Here is an 8,045-nt window from a genome sequence, read left to right as displayed (position 1 = left end):
TTATAGAGATTGCCAGAAATCAGCTGAATCAATTCCTTTGCAAGAAGGACTGCTGATTATTCTACAGTTTCTCATGCATTTCTCATATGTAATTTGTTAAAAGGAACATTTGATTTTGGAAATTCAATTCAGTGTATCTGGATCTTAGAATGCCAGATGTTTGGCATCTGTTTTGGCACAGGTACTCTTCCTCCAGCAATGCTGCACCATGGGCCGCTCATGCTTCCCATCCACCAAGGTTCAAAAGCAGAATGAAGACTAATGTGAAGAAGGCTGCAATCCTATCCACCCTTTCCTGAGAGTAAGCCCCACTGGACAAAATAGGACTTACTGCTGAGTAGAACTGGTTAAGATTGTGCCCAAAATAATTAAAAGTTCAGTTGCAGTTTTGATTTTCTCCTGCTTTCATAAAAGAACCTGGAGCTACCCAGTAGAGTTGACTGGCAAAAGGAATCAGGATTAATGAAAGGAACCTACAGCACAATCCAACCCCGCCTCAAGATGACACATGTTCGCAATGACTCAGAAGTAGGATAGGCCAGCACATGGATGTGCACTGGCCTTACAGAGTCGGCCCTACACCTGGAGGTGGTAGGTTTGTGCTGGCCCGGGCAGACCAGCACAGGGGGTGGGAGAAGACGGCAGGAGAGAGGAATGGAGGCAGGGAGGGGTGTTCCTGGGTGGGGGAGGGCACCATGGGGGAGGATCAGTCCCAGGAAGTGGGTGGGACTGACTGTGGTGGCACAGGTCAGATCCCAACCACTGCACCGGCCTGAGCATATTTTTGGACTGATCAGACTGCTGTAGTTCTTGCCGCATTGGCTGATGGGTGAAATTTTATTCCAGTTATCCTGTCATATAGCAGTAATGTACTGCTGTTTTTAAGAGGCCTTTTGCTCTTTCACACATTGCAACACAATAAGCCTTGTTACCCGTGAGTACAGACATTCTGCATTGATGTGGTAGGATGACATTGTCATGCTGCACCATTCCATTAGTAAATCCCATGGTGCCACATCAGCACTGAAGGCCTCTGTGCAGGCATGATGAGTTTTATGGCACAATTCTATGCAGGGCCAGCCCAGATCATGTTTACTTACCTCTCTGTTGGCTGCCTGGTTCCCAATGATTCTCATGAGACCTCTTTGGCTGGTATATGTCTGAGGAGTGTCTAGTAACTAGAACTAGGTTGATGGACGGAGGCGTGTATGACAGCGGAATAGTGTTCTGTGGCTGTAATATGGCTGCTGATGGCATGCGCAGTGCACCACTGGTGGCCATTTTGCAAGCCCTACTACAACAGGCAGTGGTGCTGCAGCCTTGCAACTGCAACCCACTGTTCCCACTGGAGCTGGTAAGCCAATCGTGGGTGCAGGGGTGGGTGAAATAGGGCAGGAAGTGGGAAGAATGGCGGAGCAGACAGAATAAAGCAGATATCAGCAGCAGCAACTTGTGCTGATATCCTTGCCTTGTTTTCCCCATTCCCTCTCTGTTACTCATCTCGGACATCTGCCAACCCAGTGCGCTCCTGTGGCATGGCTGCATTGGTGGGGCGATTTAGTTAGGATTGGACTGTAAATAAATATCGTGGAGAGCTGGGCAGCCCAATCCTATTCCCAGCAGCGCCCAGGGATCCAGTGGCACTGAAATGGTGACCACTGGATCCTATGGCCATTGGCCTACTGCCAGGAGTCTTCTCTGGGTAAGGAAGCCTTTGCTTCCTTACCCCAGGTAAGGCAGTCATGGTGCCAGTGGGTCTCCTCAGATCTGCACCTGCTTTTGAGGCAGGTGCAGACACAAGAAGGCTTGTGTTGGGCACCTGGGCCAGGAGGGAAGTTAAAATATGGCGGCAGAGGCTGCCATAGTTTCCGCTCCCCCTCCCAGGCTCCATCCTCCCATCTGTTCAATCTCCCTCAGTCCCGTTTTGCCTACATCCTACCTCCCCCCACCCTGAAAATACTCACCGCCGACCAGTGCTGCAGGAACACTGGTCAGCCATCTACGCAGCAGTGGCACAATGCCAGCGGCCTCTTTTCTCCAGGTGCTATAAACATGCCTTACAGTACATTTGTGACACCCAGTACCGGCACTGGAACTCAGCACCAATACTAAAGGCCCATAGGATTGGGCCCTGATTTGACTAGTTCAGCTATTAGTAATGATCCAACTATCTTGCCTTCATGTGATAATTTAGTGATGTGAGAACAGTTTTTTAAGATTATTTGGAATAAGTTCCGAAGGGAAAAAAAAAAGTGATTCTATGATGCCCACATAATCAAATTTCAATTATTCATTCAACTTATTTATTACTTAATATTCATAAGGCTATTTAGTCAGCTAGCTGTCCTAGCTTCATGAAGTATGTTTCTCTGAGGATAGCAAAAGAAATAATAGCTTAATTTGACTTACAGTGCACTTTTATGCAAGTGTACAAGTAAGTCCCACTGTGTTTAATGGGATTTACTCCCATGTAGTGGCATATAGGATAGCAGGCTGAGACTTGGGTTGGGATATTACTTAAAATTAAGTTATTCCTTTCTTTTTTTACTCTGTACACAGCCTTAAGAATATAATAGTAGTATACTTTGGAGAACACCATTTTAATGTACTATAAAGAGCAGATAAATGCCATCTTAAAAATTACAGCTGTTCCCTGAAAAGAAGTTGTTGACTTTTCTCAACATTATAAATTTACAATGGGTACAATCAACCCAAATTCAGCATGTTTAAATAAGTCTGCATTAAACTGAGAAGAATTTAAGATTCACCCACTAAAAATGAGACTTAAATGTACTTAACTTGGGTTCGATTATGTCCAGCATTTTCAAGCGTATTTTTTTCCTTTCAAGGCAGCCTTTAGTAATGGAGTGATTCTATTGTCCTGTCAATTCTTCCTTATTGTACCAAGAGAATTAGTTGCTTTGCTTCAAGATAAGATGAATGCCATTTTTCACCCTAGAGGGAAGATGACTAGCATCCCTATGGACCATCCCCATTCTTGTCAGACTCAACTAGGATTAACAAGAGTTAAAAATACTGGTTTTACGAAACAGCAACTCTGTACTGCTAGATGTTATTCAGTTATCTAGATTTTTGGTGCATCAGCTTTGTGACAACACCACCACCACCAAATCCCACAACTGCAAACTGCACTGAGCAAAGTAAAGATAAAACAGCGAGTCCTACAAATCAAGTTAGCAGAACAGGCTATCCTACATGTATCCTACAATGGTGAAAACTCTGTTGCCCTGAACTGTCATGTAACTTGATGTTGTCAGGATTACTAGTTACTAATTACAGGTATTGAAGGGGAAGGCAGGATATGCTTCAAAATACTATTATGTTTGGAAATTTTGTACCCTGATCTGGTAAGATTTGAGAAGCTGAATGACTTGAGAAGCTGAATAGGGAAAAAAGGCTATTTCAGATAACGTTTTCATTTGATAAACTCTACTAAGTGCTCCTGCATTCACACATGCAGGTGGTTTTTACATATGATTAAATTTATACTGTTTTTAGTAGGGTTCCTCTTAGTTAATATTGGCCCTGATGCTGCAACGATAGTGTGATATCTCGTATAATGGATTGGGTTTAGACTTGGTTGGGTAGGGGATAATTCTTAACCTTTTTAAATAGGGGAGATAGAGTTCCAGCTATACATGCGTGTGCCGCTTAACAACCATTTGCTTAACGATGGACTGCATATATGATGTCAAAGCACAATAAAGATGCTCTTAATGAGGCAATTGCATCCCCCATAGTCTGCAGCAGAGTGTCTGTTTACACCACAGAGAGGCTCTTAATGCAAAGAACATATCCCCATCGTTAAGTGGCACACATTTGTAATTAAAAGAGCTAAACATAACAAAACAAAAACCCAGGTTTGCTAGACAAGAAATCAGCCAATCCAGAACTGCATAAATTCAATCTAAAAGGACTACTCAGTATTTAACAGCCCAATACTAACTAAATTCCAATGTGGTGATGCAGCAATGCTGGCACAGCTTCTGCTGAATCCTACAGGGGATTTTTGGCCACTGGAGGCCTCCACAGGTTAAGAGAACATTAGTTTTCTTGCCCCGGGGTAACCCCTCAGCAGCTGCCTTGGGTCAACGTGGACCTGTACCAACTCAATGGCTGGCATTAGAAGCTCCTATAGCTCAAGGGATAAGGTACTGGCCTGAGAGCCAGAGGTTGGAGGTTCAAATCCCTATGAGGCCAGAAATTGCTGGCACAAATCTGAGTTGATCTGGGAAGGCAGATCAGGACTGAAGAGGGGGTCAGCCACCACCTTCAAACACACCCCCTTCAGGGCCTAATCCACCTTTCTCCCTGCCCCCATCACAACCTACCCCTGTTCCTTCTCCCTCACCCCCACCCACCTCCTGTGTGACTTTACCTGGCCTCCATGCTAGTGGTCCAGCAGCATGCACTGGTGGAGACTCCTGCCATAAAACAGCCTCCATTGGTGTCCAGCCAGCATAGGATTGGGCTGACAGTGGTACTCACTTCTGAGTAGACATGCCTAGGATTGCACTGCAAAGAATTTTTAAAACCATTTCATATTTACAAAAAGCCATGAGCAAATATGACAAAACAGGCACTATCCAATAGGAGTCAATGAGTCACTCATTTTGTTAAATTCTATTTGAACCAACAATTCAGTTGACATGCTACTTTAATTTGAAAGTGAATTCATCTTTCAGGGACAAAATACTGTTTTAATAGTGGGAAAATGAAATTATTATAGAACCTGAAATGTTGTAACTGTGCAATCATTGTGATTATGCATCCCCCGCCCCAAAGCATTTGAAAAGACCCTATTATTTTCTCTTTGTTTCACTTTGGATTTGTATTTTATTGCTTATTCATTTTCCAGGACTCTTTCTTAGAATAAGGTAATTCTAAACTAACTTGTTTACCTGAAAGATTAATTAATGCCAGTAAAAATTGCTTAATTATTTTTCCATCCAAACTTAATTAGCTCCCTGCTTGGCGATGCAGGGGCACCAATGCAATTACCACTGCTTCCCATGCTGGAGTTATAGCCTCCTGAGACCTCCTTGGCACAAGGAAACATTTGTTCCCTTGGTTCAGCGTAAGCCCCAGCAGTTGTCATGGATCAATTCAGAACTACACCAGCTCTTGTACCAGCTGGTGCTAGTCTGAGTTGATCCATGCAGGCAGTTTGGACCAGAATGGGGGTTAGGATTTGGTAGGTGCTGCTGCTGTTGAACCTGCCCTCTTCCTGGGCCCAATCCACCCTCCATACTTATGCATCTCCTCCCAGTTCTGCCCCTCTCACCCTATCCCATCCCCTGCATGGCCTTACCTGCTCTGATAGGCATCTATGGTCCATCAGAGCATGGACCCAGCCACTCACCAGTCTGCTTGCACCAGTATAGTCATGTTTGTGACTACAGGTTGAGACTAATTATTCACGTGGGTTGCATTCCAAGCACTCACGCACTATAGCAAATCAATTAAAAAAAACCAAGTTTCTTTGCTCCAGCGATTGAAAAACAGCCTTGCTGACCTTTTGACTCTAAGATAAGAGTCATTAAGAAGACAATCCATCAGCACTTCACTCAGCCCCTCCCTTCACCAATGCAAAATGATCATGTTTCTTTCCTGCTGGGGAAAGGGAGGGGTCCGAAGGAGAGAGAAGGTTTGATGGATTGTTAGCCTGCTGCCCTCTCTTTCTCTCATTAAGGAGGCTGTTGTTAAAGGACTGTTCAGTTTTTAAAACCGATTTTAAAGGGATTCATTTTCCCCCTTCTCCAGGGATCAGCACATTCTTTCTCATTTGCAGGGGCCATTCGTGTTGAGTCAAATCTGTGTATAAAAAATCCATGTATAAATAGGCTGGACTTGTACTATCAAGTCAGTTATGCTGGCAGAATGCACATTCAGCCAGCATAATGGCTTGACAGGATTAGACTATTTGTTGTCTTTGAGTTATCATGTCATTTCCATTTGTGTTAAAATATATTCTCCCTCCCTCCCTTTTAAACAAGAAGTTCTGACTTTTCCCCCTCTTGTTTGAGGCTTAAAAGTATGATTTGATTCAAGGAAAGCAGAAATGCACAAGAGAGTATTCTGCATTAAATTAAAAAAAGGAGTTGTTTTTTTTTTCATGCAGTGGCAGTGCTCCCTGTTTATTAACTGGAGACATATACCAGTATGATTTTTATGTAACTTCACTTTCACACAGTATGTGAATTTCACACATTTACAAATAATACTACAATTTAATGTGATTTTCTATGTGAAAATGCATAAGATGGGGTGTTTCCACCCTTACAATACAGGCACGGACTATGTTATGAATGTGTTCGGTACACTGCTTATTTCCCTGTTAGTATGAAATAACAACAGTGCCATCCTCATTTACAGCACCCTTTATTTGCTTATGGACTGTAGTCAGCCTCAACACAATAAACACAACTTTAAAAAAAAACAAAAAAAACTATGCTACATATAAACTGAGCAGTCTTTGCCCGTGTTTGTAATGAAGGGCTCATAAGGGCTGGTAATTTGACTGCCCCTGAAACTATTGTAGAAAACACATTTGAGAGTTGCATATGTAAATCTACAAAAATGTTAAAGTAGTATTTGCACCCCAGATGGGCAAAAGTTTTTTGTTCATGTAAACAACTTTCTATATATATTGAGGATTAATTTATGATGGCAGATACAGAAGCTCATCTGCATTTATCGTCCTATTGAACTAGCTGGATGGATAGTTTCGTGCAAATGGAAATGTACTGTTGTTGCTTGTGACTGGTCTCATCCATAACTGCAGCTGGATAGGAGCATTTTTAACATGCGAGGTGCAAAATACCACTTCAGAAAACCAGACAATTTGCTGCAAGCAGGTTATCTACTTATTATACTAACGTCCCATCTTTCTTCCATCATAAAACTCAAAAGTTCCCAAATAACCTTTGACACTTAGTGAAGCAACTGCTCCCTCCTATGAAATCCTAGAGACTCTGGAGGGGAAACCCAATAGCAACTCGCATGAAGATGTTAACAAGGCATGCCCGAAAGGTAAGGAGTGATGTCATTATACAGGGTCATCACCAAAAACCAATGTGCACACATGAATACTAAGGTATCGTGTAGTGTACATTCAGCCATTTTATACACTGAAGCTGCTGAGGTATATTATAAACCATTGATAACCTCTTGTAACAACAGGTAGTTGCAGATTAAATAAATACAGTAACAGAAGACAGAATAGAAGCTTAGCAATGTGTGGTGGGGAGCACTCAGGCAGTGACCCTTTTTATGAGAACAGAGATATTAAGAGTATGTCTCTGTTTTTGTTTCTGAAACATTTAAGGAATATAAGTTATTGAAGGAGATATTAAAACAGTGCCAGACTTTGGATGGTCCTTGAAGAAATACCTCTGGAATTTTGCCACAGGATATCAATCCACACAACTTTAGAATGCAGATATTGTTGCCAGTTGTTTACCTGCCTTACATTGCTTTCTTCTGGTTCACATTTCTTGTGCATTTGTATGAGCAACTAGATCAAAAGCTTTGCTGAAATTCAATCATAGCATATCAACTGTCTCTCCCTCCTCTCTCAAATAAATGTGATATTTCATCAAAGGAAGAGACTCGGTTTTTTAATTCATAAAATGAAGTTGACAGCCAGTAATCTCTCCACTTTTTTCAACGTACATTAGCTCTTCTCCAATCTAATGGGACAAAAACCATTTTTATTTTAATAGAGTCTAAATAGATTCATGCCCAATGGAAAATTTGCTCTGAAAACATTTTTTCCCCTCACTGAAACATCTAATTGTGGAGGAACCTGCAATTTTCTCTGAAAAAAATCTTTGTGTAAAAAAGTACCCTAGAAGCTCCAGGATAGCTGTGTATAATCTAGGGCAGGGGTGCCGAAACCCTGGCCCTAGGGCCACATGCGGCCCTCGAGGTCTCTCAATGTGGCCCTAATGGAGCCCCCAGTCTTCAATGAGCCTCTGGCCCTCCGGAGATTTGTTGGAGCCTGCTCTGGCCCGAAGCAACTG

The sequence above is a fragment of the Tiliqua scincoides genome, chromosome 6 (assembly GCF_035046505.1).
Source record: "Tiliqua scincoides isolate rTilSci1 chromosome 6, rTilSci1.hap2, whole genome shotgun sequence".
Classification (NCBI taxonomy): Eukaryota; Metazoa; Chordata; class Lepidosauria; order Squamata; family Scincidae; genus Tiliqua; species Tiliqua scincoides.
This window is presented reverse-complemented; position numbering follows the sequence as displayed.